We start from the raw sequence: 18,037 nt of genomic DNA, 5'->3' as shown, positions 1-18,037 counted from the left end.
ATGATCCCTTCCGACAGTTAATATTTCTAAATGTCTCACTGAGAACCAATTTTGTGTTATTCAAACTGGTTTCCCAGATGCATTTATCAGGACATATTACCCATTCAGAAATTGAAATTCATGATGTGATATCCACAGAATGTGTGTGAACAGAGCTCTGAGACAGTGACTACAGTGTAATTTCTCCGTTTCCTTGTGTTTGGAGGATGGTGGGTGGTGGGACACGTGGAAACAGCTGTTTAGGGAGGAGGTTCCTGTGAGCATCAAGGTCAGGACACATTCACAAAGCTAGACAGGAAGCCAGGTAGGACAGGACGCCAATATACTGTATATGAATGTGTGTGTGTGTGTGTGTGTGTATGTGTGTGTGTGTGTGCGCATTTAGCAGGATGCACGTCTGTATGTGTGCATGTGCCCTCTCACAGATGGTACCAGTGACAGCTTCACAGTTAAAGCTCAGTGGGAATATTTGGTTATAAAGGGGCTGTAACACAAAACAAACAATACTAGAAAGTTCCCCAGGGTCAGCAAGTGGTCAAGTGAGTAAATGAGTTTGTTATAATAGGGCTAAACTCACAACAGCGAGTTTGAGAGGACCGCACTGACCTCCTGAGGCATTTGCAGCGGGAACACAGAAGCTACTTAGTGTGAACACAGAGGGTAAAGGTTAGGAAAAGGATTGCTTCCCCTCAAAAGGTCATAACCCAGGTCGATGTAGAGCCCTGAGAGAGCAGGACCTACAAGTGTAATACAGCTGGGGAAATTATCTCAGTGAGACATTCAAGCTGAAGCACTGAACTTTTGATGGAGAGTTGATTAATCATTTAGTTAATTAATAAATCAGTCAATCGACGAATTGACAGCCTATGTGCTGATCGGTTAATCAGTAGTTTATTCAAGCAAAAATAGCAAACGTTCTCCGGATCCATCTCCTCAAATGTGAAGACTCACTATTTTTATATGATTCTTGAAAATTGTCATGAGCATTTTTCACAATTTTTTTTCTCATTTCATAGACCAAATCTTTGATTGATTGAAAAAATAACAGACAGATTAAGAAATAATTAAAATAACCATTAGTGTCAGCCCCTATGTAAAAGTTAAACTCATTTTGAACCACTGAAAACGACATGTGATCAGAGTGTTTCACTCTGGGAGACTCATCTCTCTTTAAGTCTTGCTGAACTACAGAAATGACGTGTCACTACTTAGCAGTGTTTCTTTCTCTAACAAATAAAACACACTGGGTTCAAAATGGAAGTGCTGTAAGAACCCGAGCAATAACTGAGGACAGAGCTATATTCTGCTCTAAACAGTTTCTCATTGACATGTCCTAAGATGGTAAGAAGCGACAAACATTTTGAGCACACCTCACTTTGCTTAAACTCGCTGACAGTTTACTGTAGCATCTTCTCATTGTGCTTATCATGCTTTTGTTTTCAAAATGGAAAGTCAGCTGTGGCTGCTTAGCAAGCTTGTTTGGCCTATCGAGAGCTTAATTACCTTGTCATCAGTATATCATACTGTTTTCTGATGTACAGGACTTAATTATCTAATTATCTACACATATGATATGTATATATTGTGCCGTCAGTTGTCCCGAGAAAATAGTTTATATTATTATGTTGAGATATAAAATGTCATTATCTCACGATTAAAGCTAAAATATCTCACTAACTCTAACTTGAAATAAGCCTGATTGCCCCAGTAATGTGTCTTTTTAGAGTCTATCCATCAGACTGACAGAATAGACTATGTCAGTGGGAGTGCTAACACCACTGATCATTTAATACCAACTCATTTAACCTTTGTCTTACACACACGCAGAAATGACACCAGGTCTTTCTTTTGTTTTTAGGCAATACATCTTTGTCGAGTCTCTGTTGAATATATATATCAAGTGCAACTTTATCTGTTTCCCGGCAGTTAAAATTGAATTTGTCACTACCATAACATAACATATACATCACAGTGATTTATCCAAGTGATCACAAGAAAACACCCTGTTAACATGTTTGACATCTTGCTATGATTAAAATGGTGGATGTTAATTAATGGGTTTACAAAATGTAACAACTGGCACATCAACACTGCAAGCTATTATATCATGCTAATGAGATAATTGGGTCACGATTATGAGAAACAGTTTGTTTTGAGAGTGAATGAGATAATTAAGATGTGATCTCGAGATAAAGGACCTAAAAAACATTTGGAGCCAACTTTGTCACTCTGGGCTTCATTACATTTTACCTAAAATAATAAACCTCCTGTACTCAGAAGGCTTAACATTTTCCTGTCTTAACAGTAATTCTTGAGGGTAAGACACTCATGAATGAACTTTGCCTATCCTTGGACCACAGTGCCAGCCCCTCATATCTGACCAGGGCGGAGTTTTGGATGTGCCGCTGAGATCTCTAAACTCCGGCAGTTGACTTTATTTATTTGGACCTGATTGTTTGGGTTTGGGGATTCTGTTGCTGCTGCTGTGAAGGGAAATTGCTCTCGTGCCTGCTGGTCCTGAAACGGAAAATGGTTTTTAAAAACTATAACAAAACAAACCTTAACGTGTCTCCGTCTCGCTCCTCCTGTGTTTGCGAAAAGACCGCCGTTCTCATTGCCCCGTCAGGGCCCGGCTATAGCCGAGACGAGTCTGTCGACAAGAGGGAGGAAGAAAATAGGATTTGAATTGTTGAATAGCTGGTAGAGCGATGAGCTTATCAGTTGAGTACAGATCTTTGGGTGTGTTTGTTTTTGCATGAGAGTGTGTTAGCAGAAGACTGGCAGGATATTGGTTCGGGTAGTGGCCAGGGAAATTACAGTTGCAAAGTGTGTTTGTGTAGGTATGCACATTTGAGAACGTTACATTGAAAGATGAAGAGAAATAATGAACTTAGTTTTTGGGACTCACCAAAACCTCACAATAGCCTCACATAATATGACAGGTTGGCTTTACCTCAAAGCATTGACGCTCCTTTTGGATTCCCATCACTGGGTTTTTCTGCTAATGCACGTATCTCACAACCTTGACTTGTGCTACAGTAGATGCGTGTTCGTGTACGCACACACACTGCAATGAAAGTTCCTCTGTTTGAGATAAAGCAGCACTGTTGCACTCTGGAAACAATTACCCGGCAATAATCTTCACATTCTTTCATCCCACCACCAGCTCAGCTGATTGGGATATTCACTGGTACGCAAGGCTAACCTCAAACACGCTCACACACACTTGCACATTTTGAAGTTTCTTCCATACAGTGCAGTACAGTAGGTGAACTCGCTCCCTCATTGGTTACTGACCAACCCTCTTCTCTTTCTGCTCACACACACCTGACATCTGATTCCCGACTGATGATTAATGACCCTAGAAGTCTTTCAGCAGGGACCACCCAGGGTCAAAATAACTCGCCATAAATACAGAAGCAGTAAATTACCACCAGTCAGTCGCCACTCTTCTATTTGCACGTGCTGCGGCATCTTGCATGTGTAAGCGTGAGCACGCGCACACTGTAGGCGTGTATGTGCCAGCGCAAGAATGATGGGAATTACTTTGCTTACACCTTTCAAACCGCACCGCCTCTTCTTCATTTTTCTCGCTTTTTTCCTTTTCTCTTTCCCCCAGTCTCGTCTTGCCCCTTTCAACAGATGGAAGAATTGCCCCGGCTGTCCTCTAATCTCTCCAGAGAGCTTTTTCCCAGGGTGGAAACACTGCCATCCTTTTTCTCTGCACTGTCCCCCCTCCCCCCATTTTATCCGTGTCAAATGATTACCCGAGGGGAAACTGAGCTCGGCAACAATATACGTCAGGTGAGCCGGGGAAATCCAGCCAAAAACTCCCTGTCTCCATTCATCCAACCATCCATCCATCCATCTATCCGTCCATCCATCCATCCCTACACCACCCCTACTGCTCCTCTGGTGCCCTCCCATCACCCCACCCACACTCTCCACCCATGTGCCAGCCGAGCCCAGTGGCAGAGCCCCAAGTCCATCTCACAGGAATTTCCCTGTTGAAATTTATATCAGTTTCAGAGGCCTCAAGTTTTGTCCACAGCGTGTGAAAAACTGAAACTCCCTTCTCCCTCTGTCATTCACTTTCCATCCCTTCCCCTCTTCTTCCTGCTTCTTTTCTCTTCCTGATTGTCCTCTCCTCATTCTCCCTCTTTTCTTGCTCTTTTCTTCACCTCAGCCGTGCTCCTCAACTATTTATCTCTATAAAATTCCCTTTCCTATTCCCTTTCTCCTTCACCACCTTTTTCCACTCACCTTAACAGCCCTGTGTAGGCACAGCCTGGTGAATGCCAGGCATTCCTTTGTAAGGTTAGAACAGACAAAGGTGGACCACATCACCTGAGAGAGAAAACGGCCCTTTTTGAATCGTCGCCCGAGGGGAAGAGAGGCTGATAGCGAAGGAAAGAGGGATTATAAAAGCAGAGGGGCAAAGAGAGAGATGGAAGAGAGGAACACCTGTCCTCTGCTGTCCTCATGTGAACCTTCAACTCTGACCTTTGTTACGTGATATCGATGCCTTGTTCGAATAAAAGGAGCTTAGCTGAAAGGAAGTGCTATAGGTGCAAGCTGCCAATCTAGTACTGAAAAACAAGGTGTTTAGGAGCTTTTAAGGTGTTTTTTTTTTTTTTTTTGCATCAGAGCAATGAGATTAAACACTGTCAAAACCATATTAGCTTATGCTATCAGCGTAATTACTACCATACAATACTTTACTCAGAGAGCAACCACTGACTTGAATAAACAAGGTCATATTACAACCTAAAAGTTAATTCCAATCAAGCTCACAAACACAAACAGCTCCACCCTTCAACACACTCCGTCCATTCACAAAACCCACTCAAGGAACATACACGCTCAATGCTCCCACAAATAAATTCACCCCACCACCACCTTTGACTAGAACAGACCCCTACACGCCAACACATAGTGGGTCTATGTTTGGTGACGCTAGGTGTGGTGTAGGGTGGAGTGTATCGGTGACGCCAACCTGCCTTTTCACAGCTTATTTTAGGGCTTTCTGACGAACATCAAGGGCAAAGCCTATGTGATGCAATGCAACGGTTTTCCAGTCAGTAAATGGCTGCTGTTTGTTTTTGCTCTTACTAATGGAATGGAGCGAAGGGGAAAAGTGGAGTGAAAAAAGAGAAACTTATGACAACCAGGTGTTTTTTCCCTCTTCTCGGGAATGTTTCACCTTGTAAAAGCAAGCGAGTGGGAGGGAACTTGTGTACCGTGCTGAAGTGAATGGTTTGGGGATTTTTCAAGGGGTGTGTGCTGACCAAAAGGGGTTATGAGTGAGAATGAATGTGTGTTGTGTGAGAGTATTAGAGGGTGAGCTGAGTTTTTTTTTTTATTTTATTTTTTTTTTGAGGAGCCAGAGGCAGAATTCTTCAGTGGAACTGTACCATAGCCACGACTGGAAGAGGCAGAGGCTTTCTTGTGTTGGTGTGTTTGTGTGTGTGTGTGTGTGTGTGTGTGTGTGTGTGTGTGTGTGCGTGCGTGTGTGTGTGTGTGCGCGCCTCTACCAAGGCCTATTGAGCTACAGAAACCTGTTGCTTTTGTGGTAAAGGGTGTGATCAACAACAACACAAACACACATTCTCATACAGAATCACACACCTGGGGGATGAATGAATGAATGGCAGGCCTGCCTACCACACAGGGCTGCTATTGATGACATCATTGCTGGGCATCTGGTCACTCCACCCTTTCCATGTTCAGAGAGTCATTCAGTCAACCTCTACTGCACCATGGCTCTTTCACAGACATGACGCCTTTTGCTTATTTTTTTGAGATTATTCAATTAAGCCGGCTCCAGTTGTGAACAAAATACTTTTCTGTTGACTCTGATGGCATAATCAACAATCGGCCAAGTTTATGGCGCTCCATCAGTACAGTAAAGACATCTGTGAGTAGAAAGAAATGAAATGAATTCCATGCTTTATTACTCTAATGCACGATTAATCACTTTGCTATCTTGATATTGATGAAATTTGCCAAAAGCGAACAAAAGAAACACATAAAACCCCATCTGCATTGTAAATTTTGCCATAATAACATTCTTCAAACGGCGGGTCCCATTAAATATAGTAGACATTATCCAAATACGTCCTTATTGAGATGTAGCCGATATTTCTCATGCGAGGCAAAGCTGGGTTCAGCCTGACTTTGGTTCTAATGTTTGGTAAATTACACAGTCTGGGGACGTTTATTAGTCTTCATGAGCGAAACATGAATGAAAGGAGTGCAGCGGGACTGCCAGCTCTCGATAACTAGCTGGAATTTATGCAGTGATTGAAGTAATGAATCAGTGGATGTTACTGACATGACAGACCTTTTAATAAATTAGTCCCAGCTGGCACAACGTGATGATGAGCGGAGCCACAAAAAAAAAAAAACTTTGGACAAATGTTGGACACTTGCCTCTCTTTCTCCTCTTTGCTGCAGCATTTCAAGATCCACTTGGAATCACTGTATCTATCCGATCTCCAACTCCAACCAATGGCTTAGTCCCAGTAGGTCTTTCAGGAAAAGGCTAGGCCAGCTTCCCTCCAGCTCGTCCAATCACGAGCCCAGAACTGCTTGCTCTTCAAGGTCCACTACCATCGCACAGGGCCAACTAACACTCTGCCAATTAAACACTGAATGCTAAGCCTGTGCTGGTCTTACTAGACCTCTGCTGTGTTGGAAGTTACCTGGTGAACGATAAGAAACAACTGTAGTTCGTCCAGGTTGTTAGCTAACGTCCAAAACATGATTTCCAATTACCCATGCTGATGAGAATTTATGCATTTTCCCAGCAAATGCTTGGCACGTTTTAAATGTAAGGTCTATTTGATACTTGTAATACATCTTGTAGCAATGAATAGCAGCGCTGTAGCAGTGAAATATGAACCGATGTCATTTACTGCTGTGCTTTGGTGATTAACCCCGAGAGAGTGCTATCATGTAATGATTATACGCAAACTGCAGCAGGTTTTAGGCGACGACACAATGCTCCTTTATGTATTACACTTATCCAGTGTTATGTCATGTAAAGAGATTATTAAATGGCCGTTGGAACTACAAGACAAGTGAAGAGAGAAGTTTTTTTGTGTGAGACTCTAGGATTAAAATATCTGTGGTGTTTCATGCCAATATCTACAGGTTAAATTCGATTTGATGATTCGATTAGGGAGCTTGTCTGAGAAGCAAAAGGATAAAGGGCAGGGTGATTTCTTGGAAGGTGAGTTTGGGAAGGAGAGGAGAGTGGAGGGAGGCAGAACATGAGCGAGAGACGCCTGCCAATTCCCCTTTTCTCGTCTCTTTTCGTTCCCTTCCCTCCTCTTCATCCCACCCCACCCCTCTCTGCGCGGCTGCTACCCCACCCCTTCCTGCTCACTCCCCCCTCTGTGCAGCCAGCCACAGACACTTGCTTTTTGTATGAAGGGGGTTAACCCAATGAACAATCCTGTCTGTCTTTCCCAAAATAAGCCAGTGGGAGAGGGATCGGCGAGTAAGCCAGGGAGATTGGAGCAGCGAGGTGCACAGCCCCTGGTTATAAGTCCTGGGAGTGGGAGTGCAGCTTGCTTGGACCCACATATACACTGCCTTGCTGCCTGCCTGCCTGCCTGACTGACTTGACTGACTGACTGAGTCTCACTCCACTGTTACTCACTCTCTCTCCCTCTCTGTCCTGCTTCCTCGCTCTTTCCCTCCTACTTTCCACCCTGAAGAGCGAGAGCACACAGTTTGGGAAGGTGCTCTTCAGACCTGCGTCTGGACAGCGTGAAGACGGCACAGAGAGGATTTTTCCCTCTTCTCTCATCTTCTCCCTCTCTTTCACCATCTCTGCCAGACAGCCCATGGATGAACTTTTTTGCTTTTTGCTGGCGGCAGAAAAATAAAAGTTAAACAGACAATTTGCTCCACCTGCAGTTGAAAATATCAAATTTTTAACTTTTGTTTTTGGGGGGTTTTTTTTATTCCTCTGCACTTGTGAGCAGCACTGGACCAGTTCAGGGTGCCAGGTCTTTGCCCAGGAGGACACCACTCCTCTTTTTTGGCTGCATGTTCATTGAATATCTGATGCCATTGCATCCCATGGGAGACACGCGTGGCTGAAGCAAGGAGGGAGGTAGAAGAGAGACCCACCTGACGCTCACACCTACCGCTTCCCTTACCCGGTGCATCCACCTGCCCTTTAACGCTCTGAGGAGAGAAAGGTAAGCCCTACCTGCCCTCAAGTTCCCTCTGGCTGTGTTAGCATCCTCGTGTCCTGTCATCTCTTGTCTTTTCACTTTTATCACATGTGGCTGCAGTGAGCAGGGCCAAAAGAAACAGAAGGAGAAAACAGGAAAGGAGGAAAAATATAAAAATAAAAAACAGACGGTGCAATATCTCAGTCATGGGACCTGCATAATTCTCCTCAGTCCTAAGCTAGTGCACAGAGTAACAACTTGCAGATTTAAAGGAACTGGTACAGTTTGTTCACCGAGCTCCAGCCAAGACACCGTATGGTCACTGATTCTAATATTTAAGTTGTAGCTATGCAACCTCTGTTGATCTGCTTCGAGTGTCCTGACGTTCTCTGCAAAGACAGGGACGTTTCTCTGCACTGAAAAGTGGTGTTATTGATCGTGGATTCTGCCTCGTGTACATGAATTTTCCAGGTGTTTGGGCTAAGACACTGTTGATGCATCCATACCCACACACATCTGGGACTTTTGCTGAAGATGTTGAAGTGGTCGTGGTCTGTATTTGGCGTGTGTTATTGAGGCGGGGCAGCGTGTGGTAGTTGGATATGTACAACGGGTTTGGCTCTATAACAGATATGCTGATTATCCCCTGAAGAGGAGTGTCCTCCATGCGGACAGATCCTGTGTTTGTATCTGTGAACCATGAGTGACCAAAGCCATGACTCACTGTCACATGCTCTGTTGGCATGGACTGCCACTAGCTTGATAGTTTGTGATAAATTTGGTAAACAAACATATTGTGACGTGGAGGACTACTGAAAATGACCTCATGGTCCTCTTGTTTTTTCTCTTCTCTTCTCTTCTATTCTCCTCATCCCCCCGTTGCTTCACTCTGTCCATCCACTGTGACGTCTCTGGCAAGCGACGCTGCATTCCATTGTAACGACATCCCTCCATCGCAAACAGAAAGAGAGGAGAGATAGCCGCGACTGCGAGTCCTCAGGTACCCCGCATGACAAAATAAGAGAGAGCGAGACGAAGAGGAAGGGATGAGCAAAAAGTGAAAAGGAGAAGGGAGCAACAGGAACACATTAGTGAAGCTGAGAAAACGTCCAAAAATAAAGAGAAGATTCCAAAATGCATGCTTTGCTGAGATGATACACTTCTCGATCACATGTGTTTCAGTGCAGCAGCAGCAGGCTTTCTCAGGAAGGAGAGAGATAGAGGGAGACAGAGAGAGAAAGAGAGAGAGAGAGAGAGAGAAGTATAGCTTGAGAGAAAGAGAAAGAGCGAGGGGGGAGAGAGTCTGGAAAAGACAGTGGGCTGGAGTTCTGAAATCCAAAAACATTTGGCAGCATCCCTCTATTTCACTGGCTTACGGCAAGAAAAGTCAACTGGATATGTACCTGTGTGTGTGTTGGTGCACGTGTAGCCACACATGCTTGCTCCTAGGTGAGTGAACCTGTGTGAGTATCAAAGTGCGTTACACAATCTTCAAGGGGAGTGGGTGAATGGATACACACTAAAGCGTGAACTCTCCCCCCCTGGCAGCGAGGTTCTACAGGAGTTCTGCGGTCTGCAGAGCTGCTGCTGCTGCACAGCAGCGTGCGCTTTACTGTTCAAAGTCGTATCTGCTCACAAGGTTCAGGCCCTCTCATACAGATTTAGTGGTTTCCAGTCAGCTTCCCACCCCCTCTTTGTTTCGATTCAAGTACCTGAAGTTTGAGAAGATTTATGCTTCCCTTCTGCTTCTGCAAGCATCACTCTCCTTTTTTTTTTTTTTTCATGGCATGTATTTCAATGTCTGGCACAGGCGTGATGACAACATTGTGCGGTGACCACGGCAACCCCCACGCCACTGACTGGGGTTCTGTGTTCTCAAGTGGGTGGCGACTGGTCAGCAGTTGGTTGACTGGTGGTTACACGCAGCTCAAGTGTGTATTTGTGTGTGTGTGTGTGGTACATTATTTAACCACAACTAACAGCCTCCAACCAGCTGCCCATTCCAGTCTTTTGATCCTCGCTGCCAAAGCGTGACCAACCATACACAAACACCAGTCACGCTGGATGCACATCGGCACACACATGCAAACTTTATGCCCTGTGCAATGCAAACATCTACATGGATTTAGCACTCCTTACAGACATACACACACACACACACACACACACATCTCAAACAGATGAACACGCTCACACTGTCCGTTGCCAAACCGCCTGCTCATATAGTGCTGAGCTTCTCACGCCCCACTGCAGCTACTTTATAGGCCAGAACGTGTTGAAGTTGAGACTTTTAAGACTCCAAACCTGACATCAGCTCTTCCATTTTTTGAAAATCTTTGCAGATAATTCCTGCTCTGATGTCAAGGTCAAAGAACAAGGGCTTCTCTGTGGATCTCTAAGCTTTTTTGGTGGAGGCTTTCATCCTCATTAGAGCAGCAAAAGAGAGGAAGAACTGAAAGGAAAGAGCATGGCTCAGATGTAAGACACTATGGATGTCTCTCTACTCAGTCAGGAGCCTGACTGTGGTTCCTTCTTGCTGATTCTTGCTGAAGAATGTCTCACTCCTACTTCATCAGAGGGATAGAGGCTGAGTCGATGCATTTGTAGAAGCCAAGAGCAAAAGAGACCAAAGGAGGGTGAGCGGATTTTAATTGGACTTTGTATCACTCTGTGTCTGGCTTGTAAAAGAGTTTACACTTTGCGGCCACAAGGAGGCAGAATACCAGGCAGTTCAACATCTAGAGAAACATAGCGTCTTGTAGTGAAGAGAACCTGTTGTTGTATTTGTGAACACTGGGACTTTATGAGTGTTTTTACATTTGGCAAATGTAACGCTCCACTAAATTCTCTCATACCACCCATGATATTCGCTGTAGTTGCTCACTGTTCTGTTTCCAGCTGTCACACCACAACCCGAGTAAACAGATCGCTCAATCTCACCCCTGATGCCTGATCACTTTTAAAATTAGCTCAAAACGTTTATGTATCACTTGCATGTTCCACACTCTGCTCCCTAATAGTCCTTTAGTTCATCTTTGTGTATGCTTTTGCATGTGTGTGGGTCAGTCTTATGCCATGCTAGCAGGAAATGAAGGAGAATGCCACTCATTCTCAAGGCAAAGTAAACGCCCACTTATTCCTCAACTTCCCTGGAACCCACACGCACGCGCACACACACACACACACACACACACACACACACACACACACACACACCTTTTTCCTTTTGTTTCATACATACTTTGACATAAAGAGGAAAGAGAGTGAAAACAGGGCACTCCTTTAAGGGTCTCTCCAACAAAGAGTGTGTTTTCTTCAAGTGCTCTTTTCTGCCGGAAGGCCGTGCCTGTAATTACACACACACACACACGCACACACACACACACACGCACACACACACACGCACGCGCACACACACACACACACACACACACACACACACACACACACACACACACACACACACACACACACACATACACACACACATACTGTACCTGCACACACTCTTCGGCACATATTATAAGGCTTGCTAACTGGTGCTGCTGATATTCTGAATGAGGAATTGCCGTGACGGGCGGTGGAAACAGAATACAGGTCCTGGTCTTAATCATTGCCTGGACCATAACATTCAAGATTAATAGGCCGGATTTGTTTTTCAGATAAAAGGAGGGGGGAGGGGGGAGAAAAAGAGAGGGAGACAATAAAAGGCTGAAGCATTTTCACAGGCACTTGCACGAAGATTTGCATGTTGTCTCCCTTTACCTCCTTTTGCCTCTTCTGTTTATTGTCTCTAAGCTGTTTATACATTACCAGTAGCCATTTTGGCCTGGACATGTAGCTGATATGTGATAGTCGGTCAGCTATATGGCAGATAGGGAATCTGCATGGCCCTCCAGAGTAGATGGAGGAGCATGTTATTAATCAGGCCCTTGTATTGAAGGACATTGTTTTGGCTCTCTGCTCTGTATGAGCTGTGAAGAAACAGAGTACAGGACAGGCGGAGGAGGAGGAAAACAAAAAACAGTAGACAGTAGAGTTTTCCATGATTCTAATTCTGTTTTATTTGTATTAAAATTCTGGCAATTTAACTTATTTAGGTGTGTGTGTGTGTGTGTGTGTGTGTGTGTCAGTCTCTGATTCATTTGTCTGTCTCCCTTTATCTGTGTTTATCTGTCTCCCATTTGCACTTTCATTCTCTCATAACAGTGTCTGGACCAAAGGGAGTTTTTCCACTGGGCTGGCAGCAACAGGGGGACAGAGAAAGAGAGACAGGGAGACCGAGCAGTGGGGAGGCTTGGCAGACGCCCCTTGTTATTTTTCCTCTGCCTCCCATTGACTCTGTCAGCAGCGTCTCAGTCTTAGAAGAGCCTGCAGGCTCAGAGGGGCTTGACAACATGCCCTCTTCAGCTATCTAGAGGAAACTTATCGCAGGCACGCTTACGAGACAGAAGCAGGAGGAAGTGGGGACTTACATCATTGCATTGCCACTTTTTCCCCTCTCAACATTCCCTGTCCTTCTTGAATTCATTCCAGTTGCCCCTGCTTCTTCCCTTCTTTCTGTCCTTTTCCATCATTTTTTACTGATGTCGACTACAAATCCTCTTGAATCAAACCCCCATTCTTCACCAGGCTCAAACTAAAACCCCTGCGGTAAAGCAACCTTGTTCTCCAATTCCAGACATTGCTTTTAGTCGGCAAGGCCTGAACAAGGCGCAGTAACTAAGCCACGGACAACACACGCATTAAGCAATGCTTCCTGGAGACAAATCTATATTTTTCCAATGTGTGTTGGAGTTTTTTGGGACGGCAGCTTGTGTTTTCAAAGAGGATCCAACAGGAACAAACAGGAACGAGAGCCTGAGTGCTCATCCAGCAACAGTGCTGTTGCTAGTTAATGGGATGTGACATCTCGCGCTCTTCCGCTGAGGCTGAGTTTTCCCTCGCTCATCGCTGGATGCAATGGAAGCGAGAGCTTCCCCATGTCTCCTCAGGATGTGTGTGACCTCCCCACTTAGTTTCTGTTATGGGGAAGAAAAGGAGGGGGGGGGGATCCATAACACTGAGCAAAGCCAAATGAAGATTGTTTGATGTTAGTATGTTCAGGTAGCTGGTACAAATGAGCATGTTCGCACAGTGCATATGGGTAGGTTTATTTGCCTTTGGCTTTTGACTCTGCTACCTCTCATTCATTGCCCCTCAGTTCACCGTCTGGCAAGAATTTTGTTTGGGGCTTCCAAAAGCAGGACGTTGGGCCAACTCTTAACAGGGGTCAACTCCGCAGTATTAAACTCGCATTATCCCTCTTTTCATCTTGTTGCAGATGTACTTCCCAAGCCAACTGTTTATTTTTATTATTTCACTTCAGATGCGGGATGGATATATCTCTCTCTGATGGGTCAATATTGAGTAAAGGGTTAGAAACAGCTCTTCTGAGACTATTCGAAAAGCTCCAGACTTTGTTATTGTTCAGTCTGAGCTTGATTTAGACGTGTGCGTAGGTGTTCGTAAAAAGAGAAAAGAGACCGGGGTTATTGTGGTGTTATGGTCCCCTCGGAGCAGGATAATAAAAAGCATTTTATTTCACAGAGCCAGATTTTCTGGAGTAGGAAATGGATGCTTACTAAGTGACACATGTACTGTACGCTCAGACACAGCAGGGTTTTTTTCCTAATCCTCAGTAGCAGACAGCAACCTCATTTCTACCATGCATCAACAAGTTTTGTTCCACCAAATACCTCATAGTTGAGTTTGCAACTGTTAAAGGAATAGTTCAGCATTTTGAGAAACACTCTTATTCACCCACATAGAAGATCTATACCGGGCAACCAGCACCTCTAATAAATTAATTAATAAATAAGAAATAGATCCAGACTGAATTTTCCGCTTGTATGGATTTCTTTTTTCATCTAACTCTTGGCAAGAAAGTGAATAAGTGCATTTCCCAAAATGTTGAATTTACCCCACTGAAATTTTTTCTACATGGTTACATTTCTGGCAACAGTTGTATTGTTGCAGAAAGTGTTGGTCAAGTCGGTTGATATAAAGTAACATAAAAAAGAGCAGAAACATTTATAACACATTTAAAGCAACATTAAACGATTTTATTTTTGGCCACTTGGGGGCAGTAGAACAAGCCGTAAACACACTATTAATGTTACTGTGTTATGGAGTTGATGGTGAACATGTGAGCACAACGTTGCATACTTACACATCCAGTGAAAACGGAACCACACGAGCATTCATTCTTTTGTGTTTCTGGCCACCTAAGGAATGCTAAAGTCCAATATTCACTTCTAGCTCTGTTTTGGTCTTCACCAACTTCTGAGAAAAACATCTCATTCTTTAGCCGATGAATCCCACCACTATGTGGGCGAGTACCGAAGTACAATATTGATTAGTGCTATGAGCGTAGTGCAGTCACCAGAACTGAATCTAAGATATGCTTTAAAAGTTAACAGTGGGAGGTTATGACATAAACTACTTTGATATGAAATGGAAACATTTAAGACCGTCATTGCGTTTCTTATGTCCTTTCACATATTAATCACTGCGGCGTCTCTCACTAGCAGGTGAGGACAGGTGCCCACCACATGGCCACAGACATCTGTGAGCTCTCTTTCTTCCAGCCTTAGACAAACTGGCAGGGGTTGCCAGTTTCTGCCCAGATAAACACCTGAAGTTTGGCTTGGCTCTCACTGTTCCTCAAAAAGATGGATTTAAGAGGACTTATCCCCTACAGTGGACCACCTTGGGCTTTCGGTTTGTTTCTTTTGAAAATTTTGTTATGTCACACTGTATTATGCATCCCAAGAGCATAAATTACGCCTCAAGTGGGTCATACAGCATTTGTGTAAATTGATATATGTTTACCTTGGCTTCAATCCCATGTGAAGACAGCAAATCAAAACAACTAATTAGACAGAACACACAAATTTTGCTCGAGCCATCACAGTATCCCATGATTGTTCAATGCAGGGTGCCGGTTCACTCAGACTTTATGTTTAAATGGCTTTGGCTTAGAGACTTAATCCTTTCTGTACAGACTTTGAGCTCATTGGGCAACATGTGTTTCATAATGCAACGCTCAGAGGCATTAGGCAGCATACAACACAACCAGGCCTTCAAGGCTTTTGTCCTAATCATTTCCTGTAATCAGCAGCAAAGTAGTGAAACGATGAAATGAAAAAGCGACTTTGTGCTCATTCCAGCTCGTTTTAGGTGAACACTGTGTGAGCTTTACTGACTGCATTCTGCGTTTTGTGTGTGTGTGTGTGTGTGTGTGTGTGTGTGTGTGTGTGTGTGCATACGTGGTCTTAACTGCAGTTCTCTTGTTTCTGTTTATCCCTGCAATATATGTAATGCTTCCTGAAGTTCGACAGGAGAGAGCAGTGCAGTCTGGCAGCATTCCTACGCGCTTAAAGAAGCTGTTGAAGAAGAATTATTTTGTTTCATGCTCACAAGACAGGAAGGGTTATTGCTCTGCCTCCAGTAACAATTTAGGAGGGATACAAGTGGAGTAGAGTTTCATGGAGAACATTTGAGATGATGTACAGTGAAGACTAAGATAAACAAGCACAAGACTAATCGGATGACAGCCTCGCTGTTTGCCTCTCCATCGCGCATTAGCTCGTTTTTGTCTGTCAATGTGAGCTTAAGTAGGTAACATAAGTAAGCATGCGAGCAACTATGGAAAGCTTTTCCTTATAAAACCTGGAATTTAAGTTAGTGGTGTCTCATTCACCATATATAGCGATGACGCTAAGTATATTCATGTAGATCAAATACAATATTCAGCTCATTCATCCATATGAGTGAATTGTTTCTTACCCTTTTCCATGCATGAGAAGAAGATTAGAGGGTTTAGGAAGCTGCTGTCGGCTGTAAGAACACAGCTGTTGTTGCATAAAGCAACACAGCAGTGAACTGTCTCGTTAAAAACTGAGGAAGGTCAAAGATTTACATGAGCTTAGTTAAAACCCGGACGTTCTGTGGATGATAGATTGCAGAATGAAAACATCCTTTACCTGACATTAACCATGCAAGTCTGCAGTTGTTTGGACAGTGAACGCTACAGAAGTACAACCACTTCTGGGAAGATGTTCATTGGCCAACCAACATAATACTTAATTAGAGAGGGCTTTGAATCAATTACCACGCACTTTCATGTGGTTTGCAGATGGCTACACAATCTCTCTTCCCCACTTTTTCTGCTCTTTCCTCTGCGAGCCGCCAGCAAAAAAAAAAAAAAAAAAAACCCTGTTGCGTTGCCTCATTGCTAATTTGAACCAGAGAAGTGGTCATTTCCTAACAGTGGGCCCCGGTCTGCTCCGCAAGCCGAACCGACAACCAGCCCAATGGAGCCTGAGCTGGAGTCCTCCCAAAGCTGGGCAGAAACCACACAAACCCAAGTCTTCCTGACATGTGGTGAAAGTGTGATAGGGATATAGGAAACATCAGGAAGGGTTAGGAAAGAGCGATGGCGATGGATCCATTTGGAAAAGAAGGAAAGATTCAAGTGAGACACGATGAAAAACGGGGATAGAAGAAAGTGGAAGGGGCGATGATTGTGGGAAAGAGGCAAGGGGAGGTGAAAGCACAGGAAAAGATTTGAGGGTAGAAGACGCAGAAAAGAGAAAATAAGCTTGGTCTGAGGAGCACTCGGTTTGTAGCAACCATGTGGCGTCTTTGATCTGGCCGAGGATTTGAACCAGTGTCAACAGAAACATGCAGGGGCCGTCTGTTTGCTCCCAGACACAGATCATTCCTCCATGAATTACTCTGCTACAGTTTGCCGCAGCCTCTTTACTACTCCAATGTTTGTTTACCCTGTCGGGAACACCCGGCCCATTCCTTAAATTGAGCAACAACCTCGGTAATACCTCAGAACTCCTGCAATCAGCTAAACTTTCTATGCCGTTAATCTCTAGGGGGAAGCAAAAAATCTGGGTAGTTTTGAAGATTTAAAAGATACATTCGAGTCAACAGTGCTGCCTTTATATTCTGTAGTTTACTCGGCAACAGAGTCATTTCTCATTTAGCCCTGTAATACAGGATCCATTCATTCTACTCCAGTCACTGTCTTCCATCATAGGGACGAGGCATGTTCTGTATCCCTCGTAGTCTGGAAGGAAGAGGGAGGGATAACAAGGAGGCGGAGGAGGAAGACGAGAGGATGTGTCCTGAATGCTGCATCCCTGCCATATGACAGCCTGCTGATTCAAACCGCATGTTGGGAGCAGAGAGACAGAGAAGAGACAGTAGAGTTAGAGGCTTGTTCATGGTTAGATTGCAATGTCCATCTAGAGACTCTGTTGTAGGAAAGAGAACCTTTTTGTTTTTAAAGCTGCACTCTGATATGCATCGATATTTTAACATGAACATTGGGTCAAATGACTTTGTTCAGTGTGAAAGGAGTAAAACCACAGAGTTATCACCCGACTCTGTGGTCACACTCAGCTCCACAGACCTTCTTAGCATCTTTCAGCTCATTGTTTTGGGTTTATAGCCCAAAACTTTGGCTTTGGACTGAGCTTTCTGAAGTTGGCTCGAGCTTGCAAAGTGCAAATTTCTAAGAGAAAGATCAAGAGATGTCTTTGAGTTGGATTATGGGAAGTGTAGGATCCAGTGTTTTTGGATCTAGACCATACAAGTGGCTAAAAGTCAGGATTTCTTGGCCTCTGCTGCATTTATTCTTTTTTTAATCGGCCTCTTGCAAATCCCCCCACATTATGGAAGAGCAATCATAAATCATATAATATTTTATATTTTATGATTTATGGACATACATAAACAGAAAAAGTTGCTCGGATATCTTTTGATGGTATTGTCCCGTGAAAGCAGGAAGA

General features: G+C 44.0%; 1 protein-coding gene across 1 annotated transcript in view; it reads left to right on the top strand.

Annotated features, from left to right (window-relative positions):
* The first annotated feature begins 7,643 nt into the window (after nt 1-7,643).
* The window catches only part of col8a2 (collagen type VIII alpha 2 chain), a 44,422-nt gene continuing 34,028 nt past the window's right edge, over nt 7,644-18,037 (top strand). Inside the window, exon 1 of the mRNA XM_022746951.1 lies at nt 7,644-8,213. The gene's annotated coding sequence lies outside the window, so the exon portion shown is untranslated. The remainder of the gene's footprint in view (nt 8,214-18,037) is intronic.

The sequence above is a fragment of the Seriola dumerili genome, unplaced genomic scaffold, assembly GCF_002260705.1.
Source record: "Seriola dumerili isolate Sdu_G_001 unplaced genomic scaffold, Sdu_1.0 BDQW01000110.1, whole genome shotgun sequence".
Lineage (NCBI taxonomy): Eukaryota > Metazoa > Chordata > Actinopteri > Carangiformes > Carangidae > Seriola > Seriola dumerili.
The sequence above is the reverse complement of the archived record's forward strand: the minus strand, read 5'-3'. Positions and strand labels throughout refer to the sequence as shown.